General features: G+C 39.2%; 1 protein-coding gene across 4 annotated transcripts in view; it reads right to left on the bottom strand.

The window, feature by feature from the left end:
* The window catches only part of enc2 (ectodermal-neural cortex 2), a 54,930-nt gene extending 34,459 nt beyond the window's left edge, over nt 1-20,471 (bottom strand). The window contains exons 1-2 of one of the 4 annotated variants that reach the window (XM_067588646.1): nt 20,282-20,471; nt 13,917-14,031 (exon numbers count right to left, since the gene is read on the bottom strand). The gene's annotated coding sequence lies outside the window, so the exon portion shown is untranslated. The remainder of the gene's footprint in view (nt 1-13,916; nt 14,032-20,281) is intronic. The other 3 variants (XM_067588647.1, XM_067588648.1, XM_067588645.1) reach the window with 3 other exon arrangements.
* Between the last annotated feature and the right edge of the window lie 4,827 nt (nt 20,472-25,298).

The following is a 25,298-nucleotide window of genomic DNA, read 5'->3' as shown; positions in this document are numbered from 1 at the left end:
TGAGGCCGCGTTGTCCGACACAGACATGGGGATCTTAAACACTGGAGCCGCAGCCATGCAGGCCTCTGCTATGGCACTACTCCTCGGGGAACAATACTCCACTCAACGCGACACCGGCGCATTTTAAATTTCATTTGAATCAAAGGAACTTTGTCATATAAGGCTTGCTTCCTGTTGCTAGTAAATGGTGCTACACAAGTGGGTCATTAATGCAGCAATACAATAAGTGAAGGTCGCATGATATGCATATGCACCGTCATGAATATCTGATGTTGCACAAAGGAGTTAACTTCCTGTGTCCACTATGTGGTGCTAGAAATTACCCACTAATTACATGTCAATTTGCCATATATCCTGTGTAGACCACATCATGTAAATCGGATGATGTTTGTCACATAAGGCTGACTTCCTGTTCTCTGTGGGTGGTGCTGTGACTATGATTCAATTTTGACATGTAGCTGTGTTCAGGCCTGGACTCCAATCAAGCATGTGAAATTTGGGGCAGAATGGAGAGTCCAGTGGAGTTACAATAACTTCCTGTTTCATTGCGAAACATGCAAATTTACCGGCACACCACGTCAAGGGCATTCCAAGAAAAGTCAGGACTTCGATAACTTTTCATCGCGTGTCTTAATTTTGTGGATTTGCAGGATACATGTGCCTGCCAAATATCGTTCATCTACGTCAAATTTAAAGGCGGGGGCCTTGATTTTGAAATATTGTAGGGGGCACTATTCACCTATATTGCCACATCTCAGACCAAGACCCATATCATTTGTCAAGTAACACCAGTTCTGATGGATGTGCAAACTTTCGTGAGTTTTCGAGCACCCCTAGCACCTCAAAAATAGTATAAGTAATTAGGGGGCGCTATAGAGCCAATGTGTCACACCCAAGCCAATTTGTGATATCAAATCGAAATACTAACTAGTACAAACTTACTTGCAAATTTTCATGAGTTTTTTCGCATCCTAAAGGTCTCAAATGTGTACGCAAAATGACTAACCCTAACCCTTATGCAAGAAATCCAAAATGGCTGACTTCCTGTCCGACAAAAAAATCCCCCAAAACATATATATATATATATATATATACACATACACACACACACACACACACACACACACACACACACACACACACACAAACATATATATACATACATTTCTGGATAGAATGCTGAGAGAAAAGATCCCACCAAATTACAGGAAAATCAAAGCAACCCTGCCATGAGGGAGGACAAAAACATTACTAGGAAGAGGGGATGATATTTCTCTTATATTAATAATGTTAATAGTAAAGTTAGGCTTTGCTGACGGCTTCCCGGCTCATTTTTCAAAAGACGAGAGAGAGAGAGAGAGAGAGAGAGAGAGAGAGAGAGAGAGAGAGAGAGAGAGAGAGAGAGAGAGAGAGAGAGAGAGAGAGAGAGAGAGAGAGAGAGAGAGAGAGAGAGAGCGAGAGCGTGCAGAGGTCGAGCAAGCTAGAGAGTGGGTGAAGAGAAGAAGCAGTGATGGCAAGAAAGCGAGTGAATGAGAGAAATGAAACGTTATTTTCTGATAGTTTCACAGTGGTTACAAATAAACACGCCCATACCCACACCCTGCACCTCCATACAACCCTGTGGAGGTGTGCCTCAACACCTGATAATGGTGCCGCAGCCACTAATTGCATATCATAGTGTATCATGTGAGTAAGGTTAAAAAAAAAGTTAAAAAAAGAAAAATAATTGCCATAGTTTTAAAATTTTTTTCCATATGTTTTGGGTATGAAAAGATGCAAAATGATCACTGTATGCAGACTACTTGATTACTATAAGCAAATTATTTAAACAGTATTTGTATAGGAATGATTCTGTCCCGAGTTTAGATGATCAAAGATCATCTGAGTCTTAGATTACAGTTTCACACCATGTAATAAAGCGTTGAAACAGCCAAATACAGAACATCTAACACTGTCAAACAACGTGAAGAATGTTGCTTAAGGGAAACTGTAATCCACATTTAGAAGTTAACAAAGACCACTTCAACTTCTTGAAATGATCCTCGTTGGTTAAAGTTTTAAGATTCATGATTTTTGCAAACTAGCGCTTACCTTGACCGCTTAAATTCACTCCCTCTCTCTCTCCTGAACTGACACACATACAAGCTTGCAGTAGCATGGTTCACCAGTGGAATATCAACAGATCAGCTGAAAAGACTGAGGCCTTGTAAAGAGACTGGTAGTCACTAGGCCTGAGCTTGTTTGCTTGTTTATCCACAGCTAGCATAGCTGCACCACTGGACTTGTTGCCCAGGGCCACTCAATATATGTGTGTGTGTGTGTGTGTGTGTGTGTGTGTGTGTGTGTGACTGAGTAAGGGAGCAAGACAGTCAGTTCATTGACAAGATGCTAGTTTCTGGGCAAAGTCTTACATTTTAAACTGTTCTTTAGTTTGTTGGAAAAAAAGGCTGCTTTCAGACATGAAATGTGAGCTTGCAACCAGAATGTCTGAAGTAAAAGCTTTGGTGCTTTCTTTGTTTTTTTTTTAAATATTTTTGGGGCATTTTATGCCTTTACTACCTATATGACAGCGTTAGTAGAAAGATGAAAACAAGGTGAGAGAGACATGGGGAATGACAAGCAACAAAGGTCAGCTGCAGGAATCAAATTGCAGATGTTACAGTTATGTGCCATGTGTCTTGACCAGTGGGCTACCAGGGTGTGTCCTACGACACTTTCTTAATATCTGATCTGAGGAGTGAGATAGGGCTGCACAATATTGGGGGGAAAAACTGACAGTGCAATGTCTTTTTGTTCTCGGGAGAGACTCAGTAGTCAGACATTTTTCTGTTGTCTGTTTCGGAGCGGCTGAGATTGTCACTAAAATGAGAATAAGTGGTCCACCTTAAAGGTCACTCCTCTTAAGTGAGCCTGGTCAGGTTCCAATGGACACCAGGTGTAGCTCATTTATGCTCCTTCACAGAAGTCTAACCTGGTTAACCACTGCTACATTCACAGCTATACTGCTAATACTAAGGCAATGGTTTTCAAAGTGGGGTCCCCGGACCAGTGTGGTCCCCAAAATAATTTTATATACATCATTTGTACCGAGCTGTGCAATAAAACAAGTATGCCTAAACTCATAGAATCTCGGGTTATGGTATGTAGCCAACGTTGTGTCCATTACTCCCACCTATGTTAGCTTTGGGTCAATAAAAACTCTGATATATGATTGTGAGACATCACGTAAGTCTGTCATGAATAGGGGTGTAACGGTACACAAAATTCACAGTTTGGTATGTACCTCAGTTTTTGCGTCACGGTTCATTACGATATAGGTACAGCAGAAAAAAAAGAAAGCTAGAAAATTACATTTTGGTCTTCTATTTTGAAAAATGTAAACATCCAACAATGGCTCATTGGCCAAAACTATTACTGAAAGTTTCATTTGCTTCAGTGGAAAAGGAAACAACCTTTGTTTCCTGCAAGGAGTCAGGACACCTGCTGACAGCTGTTTAATGCTGATTTATGGTCTAACTATGTGTAAATTAGTTGAAACTAGCTCCACCTCCAGCAGCTACAGCATTAATATGCTGCTTACGCACAGATGCTGTCTGTTGCTCCACCCAGGTCATCTACAATCAGTCCACAATGAGGTGCACCTGGCCCAGGGACGAAGGGTTAACCCAGGTTCCTGTTGCAGTCAGAGGCTTCTTGATTGTGGATTGCTTTTCTTGCCTCTCAGCCTGGGATATTATGTTATTTAGTTTTTCCTGTTGCATTTTGATTGTTAATAGCATTTATTAAGTGTCCTGGTTGTTTTGTATGTTTTTGTCAATAAATCCCAGGGCTTGGGTGCTTTTAAAAAGGTGTTTTATTTTGTTAAAAGAGTTTTAAATTGAGTAAACGGTGATTGTTGTTCGCCCCATAGGGCCGACCAAGGGTGGGGCATAACAAATGAGGGCTTGTCCGGGATCTGAATATCCATGAGGTGAAGTAAATGTGTTAGTGTGTGTGATCTTTTGTTAGATCATTTCTCGCTGTGTCTTGTTTAGTTGTGCTTTGACTGGGTAACTGCTTCAGCAGCGTGAGGTTTCAGTTTTGAGCACCCTGACTAAGTAGCCACCAGGCAGGTTGGAAGAGCTTGCCACTTTGTTGTTTTGCCTTTCTTACTTTTGGTGGTAATCCTGGGTGGGGGCATGTGTTGCAGTTGGCCACTTCTCTGGTCTTAAGTGATGCACTGAGTTCAGCGTTTGAAGTTGCCTCAAGCTTGGCAAGCCTAAACAACCAAGCCCTAAATCCAAAGGGCTTGGGTATTTTTAAAAAGGTGTTTTACTTTGTTAAAAGTTTTAAATTGGGTAAATGGGGACTGCTGTTTACCTCATAGGGTCGACCAAGGGTAGGGCGTAACAATATCAGTCAGCGGGACCAAACCACTACTTTTACTTTCATACTTTTTAAACTACATTTTTCTCTCTCAGAACTGGTTCTCACAAAATGCTGTCTGACCACTTCAGAAATCAATGTTTTTTATTGTTATTTGTCCGTACCATGACAGTTCAGGACAAATACCATTACACCCCTAGTCATGAATCACTCACTCCACTCAGGGTGCAAACAAACTGTTCCTGCTGCTGCTTAGCTTGGCTTATTGACCAGCTAGCTAGCTGGCAAGCATGGAGAAATACTCTAGTCAGTCCACATCATCAAGTGACGGTAAGCCAAAACTAGCTAAATTGAGAAAATATGACTACAGTTATAAAATGTGACAAGCTTGTTTTTTATTGAGAACAGCAACAGCAGACTAAAATGCATCATGTGTCTTTAGCTGCTAGCGAACAAAGCCACAAAGCCAGCCAAACTAAAGCGACATCTGATTAGAAAGCACACAGAATATGAGGATAAATTAAAAGAATTTTTCAGTCGAAAGAGCAAGGAATACATCTCCCAGAAAACACGGATGGTGAACCTGGCCACAACTTCAGAGAAAGCACAGAAGGCTTCTTATATGGCGGCTCAATGGATTAGTAAAAGTAGGAAGCCACTCACAATTGAACAAGAACTTGCTTGGGACAGAGGCAGCTAATAACCTGAAAGCTGTGCTTTCTGTGTGTGAACTGAGGAGCTCTTGGTTGACATTCAGTCACACCTGCTGAATAGATTGCATTCCCGTTACGAATTTTCTATTCAGTTGGATGAATGAACAGAGATTGTTACTGCGGCTCAGTTGATTGTTTTGGATTACTATCCATGGGAAGAGAACATTTGGGAGGACTTTCTGCTCTGTAAGGAGGTGCCTGGGCGGAGTCCAAATATAATTTGAATGAAATGACTCTCTGTTTTAAAGTATATAAGTGGTATTAACATGATTCAATTGAATCACATTTCTGTTTACCACTATGAAACAGGTCTGAAGTATTTAGATTGAAAAGTTTTAGAATACAAATAGTTCCAGTGGCATCTAAGAGCAAAAATGGTAGTAAGCATGATATTGGTGTTACGATTATGAGGGGTTCCTAGGAAAAATTTCTCCCCTGTAAGGGGTCCTTTGCCCCAAAAAGTTTGAGAATCCCTGCATTAGGGCACAGACCAGCCCCATGACAGTAACTGTTTAACTTTTAACCAGCACCAGGATGAAATGCTGGTAATAATAGGAATACACGCAATCCAAAGCCCCCTCACAAAACTGAGCACCTGCCTCTAACAACCAGGCGTCATTGTCTGACAATAGCCACATCACGTGCACGTTAACAGGCACGTGACAGGCATACTCTGCATTCTAGGCTAGCAGTTCGTCAGCTGTGTGACTTTATATCCATACTGTGATGTCTTTCAGAATGCACAAATACCATAAACACACCTGTCACCTGCCCAGCACTGAGCTTTTAAACTGTAAACACTGTGGCTACACCTTATGTTTATACAGTCTATGGGCTACACACAGCATGGCCCAGTTATACTGATGATGCTAGAGCTGCTGCGGTATTGATTTTTTCCTTACTGCACAAATAAAACTGTTGTGGTAACTGCCATAAAAAAAATATTTAAACATCAGTTGTTATAAAATAATTGGTTCCTTAACAATTATAAGGCCACCCTGATTACAGGACAACCCCACCTTTTCCAAAGACCTGTTTTTGGAAAAATTGTTTTGGAATATAACTTACATCATAATATAGTTACATACTCACACACTCTATCAGGCTCTTGAAAGCTGTCAAAATTATTTTCGTCAGCAGTTAGCATTTAGAAGACTTCCTGTTTGTCTTTGAGCTCTCTATCATCTGTGACAGTGGTATTTGGTAGTTTGACATATTCCGTTTCTGCAGTAGAGATGTTGGAAGATGTCTCTACTGCAGATATGTCTCTCTGTGGACATCTCTCTTTGGACTTTTTTTCAGTCGTCATGTATTTATTTCCTTCATGGCAGAAAAACACATTACATGAGCCTTCAGAAACTCATGCAGGTTAAACAGGACTAATGAAACACTTTTAGGACTGACTAACACACTAACTATATACAGACTTTAAGACACTCATTAGCCAAGCAACATTAAGGCTACAAACAAGCCATAATGCAACACTCCCTGTAGGAGTCCTTTTACACCAGTACTTTATACGTTCAAAAAGAATATCTCATGTTATGAACATGTAATTGTCTAGACCCCGAATATAAGACAAACACATTTTTTCCAGTTGTATTTTCAGGAAAAAAAAAAAAAACTTTACCAACCAATACTGTAAACTTTTCAAATGCATTTATTCCTATAGTAGTCTATTCTTTGTAGTCTCTATAGTCTAAATGTCTATCTTTATTCCAGTGTTGTCATTAAGAGGCCAACTTTGCAGCAGGTATACTGGTTAGCATTCAGTATGCATGTCATTCGGCACATTAATCTTTATGTCAAGCCTGAGAGAATAACTAATGTCCCATCACTTGAGCCGCTCACTCAGCGGTGATCAGCTTGATGTGATTGTGTTACCACAATAATTATTAAACATCCAACAAGATACTATAAACTAAACTCAACAAAAAAAGACTTACCTTGAATAATCTTCAGCAGTGTGTGCATGCATCCTGACCTGAATACAACTTACGACGTATCACAACTTTATTTTGAGGTGAGCGGCCACCCTAAGCAAACCTGCAACCCTTACTCATGTGCTCAGAAAGTACAGTCTAAAGTCCACTCTAAACACTGAATGGACTAAACAACCTAGTTGGATAACACAGCTACCAAATACAACATCATGCCATGGCAAGTTAGTCAAAACCAAAATTAAGTGGCCATTCAGTGCTGTAGGTCCATTACAACAATGCTGTGTGACTTTGAATCAGCAAATCCATCTCAAAACAATCCAGGGTGATATACAAATTTTAATGTGTGTATACCAAGTGAGGTAGATTTTCAAAGTAAGACTGTCACTCCATAAGACCAAAGTTGGACACTCCAGTGCCACCCATATCAATCACAGAGCCAGACTAACAGTCAGTGACACACTCTTTCCATTGCTGTACCTACTAAGCGTTTTTTTTTTTTTTTTTTTAGCTCACTTGACATGTGGGCTAACTACTAAAAGAGTATTCTATTATTTTTCTTATATATGAATGTACCAAATAGACAATATTGTGGTAACAGTTACTTCATATCCAATAATAATCAGTGGTGGAAAAAGTACTCAGATCCTTGACTTAAGTAAAAGTATCAATATCACAATGTAAAAATGACTGATATATTAAATAAATTTAACATTCAGTGCATAGGCAACATTTTATTGTTGTAGCTGCTGAAGATCGAGCTAATTTGAACTGCTTTATAAGGGTCACAAGATAAATCTGAGGGGTCTTCAGTAGTAGATTGGGTAGGAAAGAAGAAAAAATAAAGTTCTGCTGCATAAATTTAGATTAATTTTCAAAACTTTTATTTTTAAGTTTCAATAAACAACATTCAGCCCCACTAGATGTCTGCCAACAAATATTTGCTATGTAAAGATATAGTAGAGTCAGTGCTTCCCCTAGGTTGACTGCTTTGGTGTGGCAGCAGGGTGGGGGTTGGCTGATCAAAAACTCAGAAGACACTCAGCAGTCACACATTTGTCTGTTCTCAGTTTAAGAGCGGCTGCGATTGACGCTAAAATGAGAATTGCTGGTCCACCTTAGAGGTCAATCCACCTTAAGTGAGCCTGGTCAGGTTGGACTAACGCATTGTCCTTAACTTCAGAGGTAACCCACTGTACATTTGGCGACCTGAGCAGAGAATTAAGTCACACTCCCTCTGTGTGTGTTGTAATCCCAACTTCTCTCTTTTTTTTTATTTTTTTATTGGTGATACTATTAACAGGACATAGTGGAAAGGAAAAAAATAAATAAAAGACAAATCAAGCAACAATACAACAATATAACATAATAATGATAATATTCTTGTTTGATAGTATACTGTGGCGGCGGTAGCGGCAGAGGCAGCCACAATAACAGCAAAATGGGTTAAATAATTAGATATTTATATTAATTTATATCACTTTGAGTTTATATCAATTAAATTAATTTAATATGGCTATGGGGGGTGGAGCCAAACACACAGAGCCCAAGGAGGGGAGGACATCATCACCCTCCCACACGACAGCCAGCCCCCCCAGCAACACAGCCACAGCCCAGGGACCAGACCAGCTGAGACCAGCTAAGGGGTATTCCTCCTGTAGTATTTGTTTGTTAGGGGTAGGGGTGGAGGTACCACGGCCAGCTACCTCCCGCCGCTCTCGTCAAGGACCCGGCCATACCACCGGAGGGCAAGGAGTCGGGAGAGTCCGGAGAGTCAGGAGAGGCGGGCACCCCCCCCGCCCCGCATGGCTCCACCCCCCCAACGTCCTGCAAATATGAGATTACCCGGACTTACAACTGCCTCTACCTCCACCGCCACCACACTCAAGGACCAGAACAACAGCAGCAGCAGCAGCAGTAATAATAATAATAATAATAATAATAATAATAATAATAATAACAATAATAATATCAACAGCAACAACAATAATAATAATAGTGTACTTGATAATATCTGGAATAACAATAATAGTGATAACAATAATAATAGTATAATTCATAGTATCTGTCATAAATGACAATAGTAGTGGTAGCAATAATAATAATAATAATAATAATAATAACAACAATAATGATAAAGATATTTAGTTTCTAAACAACAATAATTAGCCTATCATGATACATGTTGATGATAAATATGTATAACTGGAATGAGAGGGAGCGGGCAGGGAAGAAGTAAAACAAAGAAATAAAAACAAAATAAAATAATAATAATAATAATAATAATAAAATTAAATTAAAAAAAATTGGTTTGGGTATGTGGTCTGATATGTGGTCATGTACGTGGCTCTGGTTTTGGCTATTGATTTGAATTGGATTCTGGGTGGAGTTTTAGGTGATTAATGAATATGGTCCATATTTCCTCAAAGGCTGATATATTGTTTGTTTTGCAAGCTGTTATTTTTTCTATTGAGATGTGTTCTGAGAGTAAATTGGTCCAGTGAGTGATATGGCAGGAATGTTTGGATTTCCAGTTTTGAAATATTATTTTCTTGGCGATAGTTAGAGAAATCAATAACGGGTTTTTGTGTTTAGTTGGGATTGTGATATGTGTCAAGTCTCCCAGCAAGCAGAGCGATGGGGATGCTGAGATTTTGCAGCCCAAGATACTCGAGAGTTTTTCTGTGACTGTTATCCAAAATGAAAGAACTGGCTGGCAAGACCAATTCTGTGGATGGTTTTATATTGTATTAGTTGTAAATTTGTATTGGTAGTCATGGAGAAGATGTTTTTATTGATTTGTATCCAGAAATCAGGGTTGGGAGATAGAGCCATGTCCTTTTCCCATTTTGAGGTTGGAGTGTTATGGAGGTGTCTGACAATGAAAGAAGTTTATAAATTTTTGAAAATATTTTTTTGGGGTTTGTAATTTTAAAGATTTCTTCGCTTAATTTGGAAGGCTGTAATGTGTTATTGATATGTTGAATTTGGATTTAATAATGGATTTTAGCTGTTGATATTGGAGGAATTGGTCTCTCCCAACCCCATACCTCTGGATAAGTGTATTGAATGATATGAACTGGTTATTTTATTTAAGTGGTGGAGGTGAGTGATTCCTTTTTGGTGCCATGATGGAAAGTGAACAGAAGTGTTGTACAGTTGGAAGTCCGGATTGTGCCAAATCGGGGTGAACCTACATGGTGCCAGTGATGATTTGGTGATTCTACTCTGAAGAATAGTGGTGATAATATGTTCCAGAGATGTTTGTAGAATTCTGCAGGAAAACCGTCTGGTTCAGGTGATTTATTGTTTGGCATTTTGAGCAGAGCTTTATGTAATTCTTCCAGGCTGAGTGGTGAATCTAAAAGGCGGGCTAAATCTGATGGTATTGTTGATAGGTCCAGATTACTTAAAAAAAAAGTGTCCATTTCTGTTTGAGTGGGTTTGTAATTTGAGGAATAAAGGTTGCTATAAAATTTATGAAATATATTATTGATTTCTTGTGGATTATGTGTGACTATACCTGTGGAATTGAGTATAGATGGGATTATTGCTTTTTCTTTTTTGTGTTGTAATAGATTAGCCAAATATTTACTTGATTTATTACTGTACTGAAAGTTTTCATATTTGAGTTGTTGAATAATGAATTGTATTTTCTTGTATATGATGCTTTCCAATTGGGTTTTAAGTTGAGCTAATTCATTTTGTTTTTGTTCACAGGGATTGCTGGTTAGTTGGTGTGTTAGGTGTTTGATTTTTGTTTCTAAGCTAGTTTCTTGTTCCTGTTGCGGTCGTTTCTTATGTGATGAATATGAAATGATTAATCCTCTGATGACTGTTTTTCCTGTTTCCCATAAGAGTGATGGTAAGATCTCTGGAGAGTCATCTCCAGAAAGGATGCCCACTCTTTCTGAAAAATGAAATCTGGATCCTCCAAGAGTGATGTATTGAAACGCCATCTTGTGGGAGACTTGATATGTGTATGAGTTTTTATTGCTAAGGAAACTGGAGCGTGATCACTGATTATGATTGGATGGCTTGTGTTTCCTTGGATGTGCTGGGAGAGTGAATTACTTTCAAGAAAGAAGTCAATTCTGGAGAAAGATTGATGGAGAGAGGAAAAATATGAATACTGTCTGGATGATGGATTTTTCATTCTCCATCTATCGCCAAGTCCAAGTTCCTTCATGTATTGTTTAATTACTTTGGTTGAGTGCCAGGTTCTTGTGTTACTGGGTGTGCTAGAGCGGTCGGTTGTAGGATTGATAACAGTGTTGAAATCTCCGGCTATTATGATGTTTGCTGAATTGTATAGTAAGGAGAAAAAATTATGGAAAAAGGATGGGTCATCATTGTTAGGGCCGTAAATGTTTGCAAATGTGAATGTTGTCTGATTAATAGATGCATTAACAATGATGAATCTTCCTTGTGGGTCAGTAATGGATGAGTTATGGATGAATGGGATGTTTTTATCGACTAAGATCGAAACTCCTCTTTGTTTTGTGTTGAGTGTGGATGAGAATATTTTATCAAATTGTTTGAGTCTAATTTATTGTAATTCAGAGTTTGTAAGGTGGGTTTCTTGCTTAAAACATATATCAGCCTTTAATTTTATGAGATGATTGATGATTTTGATTCTTTTAGTCTGTGTATGAAAGCTACGTACATTCCACGTTACCAGGTTGAGTGTCTGCATTGTTATGTGTTTGGTTTATCTTGTTTTGAATCAAGCGTAAAGAAGAAGCCAGTGAAGGAGGGGGGAGGAAAAGGGTGGGGGGAGTCGAGTTTCGAGCTGGTTGCTATAACTGCCTTAGACTGTCTAGACATAACGGTGAATGGTGACAATAACATAACATGTAAACATTAACACACACACACACACACACACACAAAAAAAATGAAAATTACGAGAAAGAGGTAGATTTTTTAACTCCTCTGTAGGGGAACGCAGGCGGTTTCCTTATTACAGAGGAGCGAAGTCAGGAGTGAGGCTTTCGGTCAGATAATCAGGGTTGTTACAGTTAGATGTATGAGTCTATTACTGTATTTTCAGGAGAGCCATGGCGTGATTTTGGAGTTGTGAAATAATTGTCCGTCGATACACAGTTTGTCCACTATGATTGATGCACGTCCGTTGTTTTGTCTGTTTTCTTTGAGAATGGGGTACAGTACTTTCCGGCATTCGTTTATTTCATGTGGGTATTGTTTGTGGAGTCCAAATGATGTTCCTTTAAGTTCCCTTCCTCTGCTTCTGATCATTTCTAATTGTTTGAAGTGTTTGAATTTTGCGATGATAGGCCGGGGTCCTTTGGTTGGTGGTTTTCCGAGGCGGTGTACTCTGTGGAAAGTGATGTTTTGTACAGTGTCGGGGGGGATTTTCAGTTGAGTTTTCATGAAGTTTTTTATGAGGTTTTCTGGGTTGTCAGGTGTTTGTTCGGAGATGCCGGAGAAGATGAGATTGTCGCGCATAGAACGGGTTTGTAAATCCAACATAATTTCTTTCAGAATCTTATTTTCTTCTGAGATGGCATGTATTTATTTGTTGATAGTTTTAACAGTGGTTTGTAAGTTCTGGTTGGTTTTTTGTAGTGTGACGATGTTGTGGTGGGCAAACTCAGGCTATTGCGGATATCTTTAATCTCTTCGTGTAGTGATACTAATAAGTCCAGTTTTTTGTTTATGCTTGCTAGCACACTAACCTCAACTTCGGTGGTTTGTAGATCGTCTGTGTCCGTTGAAGAGTCTGTCTTTCGTCTTTTGGTGCTGGGTTTGGCTGCGTCTGGCTCCATGTTGATCTGCCGGTTGTAGTAGTTGTCGATGAATGCTTCAAGATCCGTTATGTCCTCCACTGTAAAGATGTACTGGTCCGGGTTGGTGGTGACAGATGATCGGTGAATGTAATTTGAATCAGGAGGTGTTTAAATCTTTTGTAAATCCTGTAAAGTTAACGTGTTTACTCAGTTCATTCAGCAACAGGGCGCCGCCATGTTAGATCTCACCTCCGATGTCCGACTATCGCTGTGTTTGCACTCACACTGCCATACGCTCCTGCCTCACACTGCCATACGCTCCTCTCACACTCCTGCCATCCGAGCTTCTCTGTTCTTTGTTTTGATAGCAGGTCTGGTCACGTATGCATGTTAGTGCATGAGAGTCCCTCTGTGTCCTCCGCGTCCATTTCCAACATGGTGGCCAAGTTACAAACTTTCTCAAATTACATCTAAACAGTACACTAACACTACTGTGTTTCTGAAAACATTTGAGGCGGGAAACAGGCGATGCAGTAACAGAATCTTGATCCATATTTGATCAGCACTGCCTAGTTTGACAGTTTGACACAAGTTTCGTGAGCTGATCAAGGGCTGCTTTCTCTTTTTTCCCCCCAAACTTTACTAAGTAAACGATATGCACATTTGTGTTTTGGTCTGAGATGCTGGCACTACTGCGACATCTAGTGGGGCTGAATGTCATATATTGCACCTTTAAAGGGGACCTATCTTTTCCAGCTCTATATTTTTATTCTAGGACTCCACTAGAGTAGCTCTGCATGATTCACAGTTAACAGAAACTCCTTATTTTTCTTATACTGGCCCTTTATGCAGCCCCTCACTCAGTTCAGCCTCTGTCTGAACAGGCAGTTTTAGCTCCTGTCTCTTTAAGGACCCCCTCCCAATAAGCTGACTCTGTTCTGATTGGCCAGCTTTCCTGAGGCCTGCCATGCAATATGACAATATATATCATGTGACAATAGAAAAAAGTCTTTTATTGTTCATTTAGTATCGCAAATCACACTCTTCATGGCAATATTTTTCGTTATTTGGAGTCTATCCATCTTTTGTTCAGATTACATTGATTACTCTTCTTGGCTTTTTCTTCGCAAAGCTTTTGTTGCACTTACAGTAACGTAACGAGTGTAGCCTAGTTGTCAACTCAAGTACTCCACCTGGTTCACTGGCTCTCCTCTGCTGTGCTGTGTGCAGCAAATACACATGGATGGCTCAGCCCTGCCCTTGCTGAAACACAGAGAGCAGCGCCACCATAAATGACAGCACAACAGGCTATTTATGTTATTTAGCTAAATTATGTGCACTTGTTTCATTTCAGCTCAGTATGAGAGTCTATTGCATTTTCTATCATTTATGGTACTCTCCTCTGCTCTCCGTTTCACCACGGGTGGGGCTCAGCCCTCTGTGTGTGTGTGTGTGTGTGTGTGTGTGTGTGTGCTGCACAACAGATGAGAGACAGTGAACCAAGTGAACTACTCGAGTTAATGACAACTACACTCATTATGTTACTGCTTCATGAGTAAAACGCCAAAAAAAATAATTTTATCAGCGCAAAAGATGGCCAGGGGAGGGGGGCACAGGGACACTGACCAGAAACTATTTATTCATTGAATTTACAGAAAATGTGCTCTATTGTGATATGCATCGTTAGCAAGACATGAAGTTTTGGTCATATTGGACAGCCCTACCATATCAGAGTCATGTTAAGTTACCGCCAATGCAAAACCAACATTTCCTACTTTACTGTTTCATATTAAAAGCTTTTAAATGACTAAATAATGGGTGACTTTTATTGTTAAGAATTTACATGAAATTAAATCAGCACACCGCCAACAGGTAAACAGTTTATTTTACTTTGCCCTGCTGTGTAATGTGTCATTCCAGGTGAAATCAACAGAAGCCTCCTGAAAGCCCATCTTGGATTTGCTTCATACTTGATGTACCATAGCAGTGCAATGTGCCATAGCAGAATTTGTGAAATATTGGCCATTATTTTTGGAAAATATGACTGATCATGCTGAAAATTTTTCTTTTATTCAGGGATAGTGGTCAGATGAAGCCATTTATTTTCACATAATTGAGTGTGCCCTTTTTAAATCATAATGACAATTGAAATCACCCAGATGGTCCTGATCATAGGTCTACATACCCTTGAATGTTGATACACACATATTTAAATGGCTATGAAGGGTAAGTTTCTACACCTGTGACTTGTTTGATTGCAATCAGTGTCCCTGTATTAGTGGTGCAACGGATCGTAGTTGATCCGTACGGATCGCCCCCACGGTTCGGCATGCATGTGAACCGTGGATTAATGTCTCATTGTAATGAGACATTAAATAATGTCTCAACAAACTGCTGTAAGTATACGTCATGGCCAGAGAGCGGATTGCTAACAGAGATTTTGAAGAGCAATGACCAAACGGGTCCAAAGTGACATCTGCATGTTTACATGCTGTTTAATGTACTACAGCTGAGCAGCTAATTAGCTATCTAGCTGCTTGCAATTTAATTTAACAATTGAATATTTTATATATTTTAAGATTTTAATTAACCATTGGACATCTTGAATGCTGTTTTCATTTAAGACCATGGGCAAAAGTTCCTTGCTGTAAGTGTTTTACAGAATAAATGGAAATATTGCCCATGTATGACAAAGTCTACCATAAAAACAATCATACCATTGGAAAGAGCATGTTTTAATTAAAGCTGCAAGCAGCGTTGAACGGGCCCTCGCGCCTTTGCGCACAGCGGGCCGCGGCGCAGTCGAAGGGTTTCTGTGACGGGCATATAGATGTCTTCAGACCCGGGCTGTTTTCAGACAGTTCAAGAAGGAGATAAACATCACTTCCTTTGTCCACTATTTTGCCCGCTGTTGGGGCTGCTTTACTGAAATTTTGTAGGGGGCGCTATTCAGCCAGTTTGCATCACTGATGGAATATTGTCATGTACACGTGTTCAGGCCGGGAGTCTTATCAAACATGTAAAGTTTGGTGCAGACTGGAGTATTTACAATAAAGTTATAGCAACTTCCTCTGTCATAGCGAAACATCAAATCTCAACGGTGTGAGGATGAGAATTTTCTGCAGGGTGAGACATGGCTGCCTTGCTCACACCTGTGTCATAAAAATCATGCAAGTTTTGTGCCCATTCACTTGAATTTCAATTAGTAAATTGAAAACCCTTGACGAGTTTGTGTGTAAAACAAATTAATTTCCTAATTTTCATCAAGTCTATTTTTAGGAATGTAAAAACTTTTAACTAGGGATGCAAGACATTGGATTTTTGCCGATATCCGATATGCTGATATTTCCAACTCATTGTGTCCGATTGCCGATATCTGCACATATTTTAACCAGCTGGCTGAGGAGGCTATTATGCATGCAAGCATAGATTATACTATGATCAAGAGAGACAATATATGAAGGAAGAACTTAGGAAGACCGGAGTTCAGTAGCTCAGCATTAAAGTTCTTCCCTCATATAGGCTATAGTCTTTCTTGATCATTAGTACAATATATGATTGCATGTGTAATAGTCTCCTCAGCCAAGTGGGAAAAAATATGTGCATATATCAACATCAGCAATTGGCAAAAATGACAGTCAAAAAGTAAACATGTTAAATAATTGTGATCCAATATTGGACAAGATAATCGTGATTATGATTTTTGCCATAATCGAGCACCCCTAAAAACAACATAAATTGTGATTTACATACACACACACACACAGTTTAAATATGTATGTAATAAATTATAAATATGTATGTAATGAACTGTTTTCTTTAAGAAACTGTTACTTGAACATTTTTCAGTGTGCTCCTATAGTTATATGTGTGCTCCTATTTTTTTTCCATTTAGGAGCACATGTACTCCTTGAAAAAAAGTAAGGATTGAACACTGCTGTTGGATGTGTGTGTGTGGATGCGCAGTCCAAGGGCTTCTGTCACAGGCATGTAGATGTTTTCAGACCTGGGCTGACAGGTCTTACTTTACCCCCCCCCCCCCTCCCATTCTCTCTCTCTCTCCCTCTCAGCTGGAGAGAAGGATTTTAGAGTACTCTTCTTGTGACATATCCTCATAAATCCCATGACTTTGGCCAAATCTTACATTAAAAAAAAAATCACATTTTTTTGTAGGAATTTTCAACGCAAATCCATTGATACAGGTTTGAAAGTGGTCAGACTTATAGTGTAGACATCAGACGCCCCAGTTTAGCACAAAGTCCATGCCGAGAGATTGCCTCCCCATTGGTTTACATTGTAAGGTGTGATGTCACACTACAACTTTCAGGGCTTACTAGATCTAAACCGTTCGAGTTATTACAAAGTTTTTAATTTCTTTTGTTCAGCACAGTGTGATAAGTCATGTATTAAAGTTTGAAACCGATACCATTAACGCCCTAGGAGGAGATAGCGTTTATTCAAGGTCCAAAATTGGCGCAAAGTCGTACTTTCATGGGTGAACTGCGGACTTCCTGTTGGATTTAGGTCAGGGGTGTCAGCGTATGATTTGTAGGTCTTGATGAGACGAATAATTGAGTTTTGGTTCGATGTCTACAACATTCCTACGGGGCGTGGCGGCCATTTTAGATACATAGGTGGCGCTCTTGAGAACATTTTGGCACTTTGGGGGTTAATTTTTACATTTTAAAGACTGTTTATTACTCTTTTAAATGGTGCCATATTTGTAAGGAACATGCATTTCTGGGATGAGCAGCAGAGCTGAATATGTGGCTTGCGCAAATGAAAAATTAGCCAAATCTTCTCTGCCAATGCCAAACAGTTTATTTTGCTGTTGCTATTGACTCTTGTTTTTAGCTTCTGGTACCCTCAGGTGCTGCCAGGAGGCCTGCCATGACTGACCTTCACCGTCAGGCCCGTTTGCACTGGTGTCTGCAACACGTGCACTGGAATCTGAACATGTGGAGGAACATTATGTTCAGCGATGAGTCCAGATTCTGCCTACGGTAGTTGGATCGCAGGGTCAAAGTGTGGAGAAGACACGGAGAGCGGTTTATCAGAGACTACGTCCAGAATTTGGGAGTGGAGAGGATGGAATGGTCTGCCAGCAGTCCTGACCTCAACCCCACTGAACACTTGTGGGATCAGCTTTGGCGTGCTATTCATGCCAGAGTGACCAACACAACCACGTTGGCTGACTTACGACAAATGCTGGTTGAAGAATGGGATGCCATCCCATAGCAGTGTGTGACCAGGCTGGTGACCAGCATGAGGAGGAGGTGCCAGGCTGTTGTGGCTGTGTAAGGTTCTTCCACATGCTACGGAGGCTCCTGCTTGTTAAATGAATAAATTGTTAAATATCCAATATGTCTTGTTTCTTCAAACTTCAATAATCCAATCCACCAAACAATGTCAATGGCAGAATAAGCTGTTTGGCATTGGCAGAAACAATTTGGCAAATTTTTCATTGGTGCAAGCCACATACTCAGCTCTGCTGCTCATCCCACAAATGCATGTTCCTTACAAATGTGGCACCATTTAAAAAGGGAAAAAAACAGGCTTTCGAACGGTATAAGAGTTATTGCCAAGAAGCATTGTTACAACAAAGAAATAATCTACCAAACACAAATTTCCTTACTTTTTGTGTTATGTTTATGACTGAAAATAAGGAAAAGCATAACAGGTCCCCTTTAATCTTTGAATTTTTGTGAAATATTGGAGAGTTTTACTTCTTTGGGCATCAAACAGTTATTTATTTGAAACCATGTGAGGGGAGATTTAGAGGTGAAATGTCTCTTTGGTGGATATTCTAGTATCTCTGACATCTGAAACATGACAAGGAGACACAAATTTTTGTAATGGGTCACAAGCCAAAATATTGGGAACCACTGGTTTGACATTTAACAATGCAGTGTAACTTATACATATATATAGTGAATCATTATGTTATTTTACGTAAAATTTTAATCTGAAAACCAACTAGTATCTAAAGCTGTTAAACAAATGTAGTGGAGTAGAAAGTACAAGATTTCCCTCTGAAATATAGTGGAGTGGAGGCATAAAGAAACATAAAATAAAAATACTCAAGTAAAGTACAAGTACCTCAAAATTGTACTTAAGTACAGTACTTGAGTAAATGAACTTAGTTACATTCCACCACTGATATTCTTCAAAACTATACATAAATGTAAAATAAAAAATCATAAAATATGAAATCAAGTGTAGAAAATATGAAATCAAGTGTAGAATCATTCACATTATTAATATAATTAATTTCTTTCATCAAAGTTTGAGGATGAAGGGAATTTTAATGGAGGCTTCATTTATTTTTCATGCCCCTGTACAGCTCAGAGAGCATGTGTGTGTATGACTGTCAAACCTAGCGTAGCTCAGTCTGCATCAACTATGAACATAACTACGAAGTATTTTTGTGTGGTGCAACAGTATATAGCCTACGACTTACTTCTATCATTTGAGGACTAGACTGTGACATGCAATTCCAACGTTAAATAACATGGTTACCTGTTGGTAGAATAACGTTACAAAGACACAAAAATGTTTCTAACAAAGCCAGGTAAAAAAGATAGGTTGACCGGTCTTGTGTCGTTAGAGTAGTATGTCAGCGCCACCTCCGCGATTGGGGTTCAGATCTAGGTTATGGTTATATTATGGTTAATCGCAGAGAAAACTGGTTAGGGTGAGGTTGTGGTTAGGTTCAGCATATCGGAAAACGCCTGGGATTGGAGATAAGGCTTTAAGTTACGGCAAAGGGAGACGCATGTCGACAGGGAAAACGACTTTTATTAACAGTAAACCATGAATGAAAAGGGCGTAAAAACTAAATAAATCAAGCTTTAACAATACAACGGCCTACACCAGGAAGCATTTATTTCAGAATGAATAGGTCTTATTTAAAACAAGTTAGTCCAAACTGACCATTAGAATTTGGCTAGCAGTAATTAGCTTTCAAGCTAATAACTAAAGAACTTCTCCTATTGCATTCACCCAGCAATACCTGCGTATGGTGCTGGTTAGAGGGTAACACTGAATATGCAAGTTACTTAATATTGACCATGTTGTTGATAAACTAGCATTAGCTAGAGCGGTTGATATTGTCAAATGGGAAATAACAAAGAACTTCAGCTGTGACTACATAAACGAGGTGCAACGTTAGCTAGCTATGCTATGCACCAACTTCAGTATTGATGATAGCCATACCGAAGCACTTCAAGTTAACGCTACTTATCTTACAGCAGCCTATAAAAAAGCCCACACTGTGGTGAGTAACGTTATTCACGATACAAAGACATCATCCTCACATCAACGGCGCTTCAAGGAGTAAGTATAAATATGTTGTTCTGCAACCGTCAACTGATAAAACACTAACGTTAAATTGGCTAATTTCTACAACAATATAACCTAGTGCAGATAGCTTGGTTATACAGTGATTACACGATGTGTCTGCATCTGACAGTCCGAATAAGAAATAAAAACAAAAAAATGTTATTGTACTCACGCTTATAATATTCGCAGATGTAAAGTTAAATCCACAGAATGTAAAGCATCAGCTTCGGCGATAAAAACTTAACATTTCACTGACAATAGCAGTTGAAGTGTGTCTGGCCGTTCCTGTGCCTGTCTGACTGGTTTTGTAAGAAAACCCTCAAAAGTGTACACGCATCAAGAACCAATGGCTTTTCACTTTATCGAGACTGACGTCTTTCCGACCAATCTTCATTGTCAATCTGATCTAGGGCTGGCCTCTAAAACCAATAAATCCAAGAGTAGGCGGGACTTTAACGACTTTGCCGAACTGACTTACGTTTTCTTAGACCAATACGCAAAAGCCAAGACCAATGAAATGCATCATCGTAAAGTAGGCGGTATTTTGATAGTTGTATCAACCAATAAGCTTAAGTGGGGAGTTGATATTAATGGCGGCAGCAAAACAATGGCACGTTTACGCTTGACAGAGAGATGACCTGAAGACCCCCCCCCAAAAACATTGTCAAAGTCGTGACTTAGCTGCATTAAATGCAAATTATACTTAATAAAACCTTACACGAATGTAAGAAAACAATTATCACCCAATATGTGAGAAGCAAAGATTAAAGTCTAAGTATTTTCTTAATGATAAAATGCCAGTAAACATATTTTTCTTCCTTTTTATTTTCCCTTTAAAACACAAATCAACAGTGGATCCTGATAGGGAACGTGAAGGTGGTCATCCCACGTTGCATGTAGGGACGGGGGCACCATCCTTAAAGGAATGCACTCTGTTACTGCACAGTGGTGCCAGAGCCCTTTAGCTAATAAGTTGGTTAAATCGGTGAAATCTGATGGTGAATGGAAGAGATGAAAAAGGGAGCAGAGAAAGAAAAGCAATCCTACTGGGAGAAATTGAATCGCAATGTGAAGCAACAGTATTTGGACAAACTAAGCATGATAAATACAAAACTTACTTGACAGTCAAAGGACAGACAGCGGGACATAGAGGGACAAAAGTTTGAACATTCACAGAAATCATAGACATTTATATTTTATGAATGTACTTGTCACCTGAGCAGACCTCGCAGTGATTCCTCTCTTCTTTTTCTCAGTATTAATGTGAAAAGTTAACCCCATATTACACAGATATCCAATAGTTTGAATGTAATGTACAGTAACAACATTAAAGCCAATGTAATACAAGGGCAGTAGACTTGTCATCATGGATTATTATTACATTGTTGGTTGATGTGGACACTTTGTAACAAAAACAGCATTACATAATTTTCAGAGTTGAAGATTGCTGCAACTCCACCTCCTTGGCCAGTGTCTCAAGGAATGTGAGTATTAATATGACTGGGGGGAGTGGATTAATTTAGGCTGACATACTCTTCATGACACAGCCAGGTTTCAGTAAGACAAAATAAATCAATACCATATGGTATTATGTACAACATTCCCAAATTTGGTGTCAATAACACATTATAAAATGAGACCAACAGCACCACCATGTGGTCAGTTATTATGTGTTTTATGTTTTGGCTAATAACTCATGAACCATGAGACCTATCCAAGCAATATTTGCACAGTGTGTTCCTTGGATGATGACAAGTAGACTGATATAGGCCACGCCTATTTGTGCCTGAAAAGTTTTTCTGCCATTTTGGATTGTTTGGTAAACACATTTTTTACTTCTGTTGGCACATATTTCATCCAATCTTAACCAAACTTGGTACATAACATATTTAGAGGCCCTGAACAAAGCTTAGCTGTTCTGGTTACCAAACTTTTGAAGGCATGGCCTGATGCACTAATGGGCCATAACTGGGAAAATTTGGGAATGTTTTACATACTGCTACTGTGCATAAGTCTGTAACATTTGATACAATTCTACCCACAGGGAGTGCTACAGTAATATTATAAGTTAAAATTTCTATAATTGTGATGTATTTGATGAAATGAAACTTGGTACTCAAGTTCTCCATGTCAATGTGCATGACATATTGAAACATGGTGCCAATAGCCTCACCTTGTGGCCATTAGTGAAACACCACTGTACTATATATTAAATTCTATATCTCTTAGATATAATATTCCATGGTAACAAATCAGCAAAGTTATACAGGTGGGGATGATGAACAAGTCTGTGGTATTTGATACAATTTCACCTGTAGGTGAAATTGTAGGTGAATTTTTAAAAATTGCTGCTGGAACAGAACTTTGCAGTGGCAATAGCAGTAGCAGCAGCTGCATCTGGCAGTTTGCAGCTCTCACACACAATTTTAGAAATTGCAGAATTTTCTAGTTATCAGGGCTCGAGTACGAAAGTGCCAGGGGCCCAATGGTCCCTGGCACTGCAAGTGCGAGGTTTTTGTAATGATTATTATTATTAGGGCCTGAACACAAAAGTGCCAGGGCACTGAAAGTGCAAGGAACCTATTATTTTATTAAAGAGCCCATGGAATGCCCTTGGCGTTGTGTACCAGTGAATTTTTCCCATAATATGTTTGGGGCATTAAGCAGGTAATTGTTGTAACTCCATTTACACTGTCCAATCTGCCCCAAATTTCTCATGTTTCATAAGAGTCCAGGCCTGAACATGACATCTACATGTCAACATTGAGTCATACTCACAGCACCACCTGTTGACAACAGGAAGTCAGCCTTATGTGACAACCATCATCCGCTTTACATGAAATTTATATGGTGTGTTCTATACATGATATACAGAACATGACACATAATTAGTGGGTGTTCTCTAGTACCAGAGTAGACAGAGGAAGTGATAGTTATCTCTTACAAGTAATGTCCAATATTCGTATTGCCGCCACACAACAGGAATTGAGGCCTAAATGACACATAATTCATCAAATGTATACACAATTTCTAATAAGTCATATCCAGCACCATGTACTGCACACCAGAAATGATATTTTGCCCACTGAAACAGTGTCCAATAATCCTGAAAATTCAGAGCCTTGTAAATAGATCTAAAGTAGCCAAACCACAGTTGATGCTCCTTTGACATGCACAAGGTATGAGGGCTCGCTCATCGCTGCTTATTATTATTATTAAGGCCCGAGCACAAAAGTGCCAGGGGCCCAACAGTCCTATTGATGAACCAGAACCTATTATTTTTGTAAAAAATATTATTAATATAATAATAATAATAATAATAACAACAATAATAATAATAATAATAATAATAATAATAATAATAATAATAATAATTATAATTATTATTATTATTATTATTATTATTGTTATTGTTATTGTTATTATTATTATTCCCCCACGCCATTGCATTTTTGAGGGGATTGGGATGCTCGAAAACTTGGCAAATACATCAGAACTAGAGAAAATTTCAAAGCCGTGGCGTGCTGGACAATTTTGCTCAAAACATGTTTGGGACATTAAACAAGAAGTTGTAACTCGGCTTTACATTGTCCAATTTGCCCTAGATTTCTCATGCTTGATAAGAGTCCAGAGGCCTGTACTACAAAGCAAATTCAACATACCCGGGATATCTTTTCGTTATCTGGCTTCACTAACCCTGACAACCGCAATCACGCTAAGTGGTCACACAGAGGTGGTTATCAACTTGGTAAGTCAACCCAGGTTTTCACAATCTAGCCCTGAGCGTATTCACATAAAAGAGGTGGTGTTTGCAGCATATGACCAATCATAAACATGGACAAGTCTACTGGCAGCAGAGCAGCATACTTTACTAATGAAGAGCAAACTATGATATTAAACAAATACAAGGAATACATGAGGAGGACACATCATCCAAACCAAAAGCAATACAGTTGCTGCTGTCAAATGCAGGAAGGAAAGTTGGCAAAAAATTGCTGACTGTGTGAATGTGTAAGTTAATAGGCTTATAATATCACTGCCCCATCATTAAGGCACAAGTATATCTGACTATAATTAAATTTGTGTATTTCATTACATTAATCTTTTGTTTAGATGTATTCTTATAGCGTGTATGACAATTTTAGCCTCATTCTTCTAGCTGCAACCCTGGTGGTGTAAAAAGGACATGGGGGCAAATAAAAAATAAACATAAAAACATAATTCAAAGTGGTAAGTGGGCTTAATTTCATATCTTATAAGTACAACAAGTAGGTGCGTAAATCAGTCTCTGTTTTAGGATGATATTGGTATACAAAAGCACGATGACATGGCTTTGATGTTGCTTGCAGCCAACAGGAAAAAGAATGAGATGAGGAAGACAGGAGGGGGCCCTACTACACAGGAGTACACTCCTGCTGAGGAGCTGGCCCTTTCTAATAATGAGGGTAGCCTGCTAATGGAAGGAGTGGAGGGGGGGCATTTCTTCAGACCCTGGTGGAAGTGGCAGCTGCTCCAAATGGGCCACATTTGTACAGGGTATGTGTCATTTAGTTAATGCTAGACTACTGGGTTGCTAATAAAACACAATTATAATATACTAATTATTATGGGAGTAAGTAACTTGTGTTTACTTTCTCTACAGTTGATGGGGATACATTGGTGTTGCTGCCAACACCCACTTACACACTGTCTCATACAGAGGTAACAGTGAAAGCAACCTGTCATACACACTGGCATGTCATCTGTGGTTGCTGATCATAGATTAAATAGACCATTACATGTCTTATTTTCCCAGGTGGAGGCCCTATATGATGAGACAGTGTCTGTCTGTTCAGAGAGAGTGTTGACGGTACACTTTTTAGTCATTTGTAACCAATTTTATCTTAGCACAGATGGTGAGAATGTGGACACTTGGCTGTAATTGATTTATCTTGAATTACTTGCTAATGGTGGTGGTCTGCAAATGGGACTACTAACTGCTTCAAGTGCTCTCTATCCTAAAATGAATCGATTGCATCCATTGCTCTGATGATTTTGCAGGAAGAGGGAAATCTTCATCCCCTGAACCTGTGGCCTCCACTTCTAGGCCAGGAGGATCACAAGTGGTAATGAATTAACCTTAATTTATACAGGGTAGTCAAATGTGACATTTGCACCTTCTTCAAGTGAGCCTTGCAAAGGGACAATGC

This window comes from Thunnus thynnus, chromosome 5, assembly GCF_963924715.1.
Source record: "Thunnus thynnus chromosome 5, fThuThy2.1, whole genome shotgun sequence".
Lineage (NCBI taxonomy): Eukaryota > Metazoa > Chordata > Actinopteri > Scombriformes > Scombridae > Thunnus > Thunnus thynnus.
This window is presented reverse-complemented; position numbering and strand designations above follow the sequence as displayed.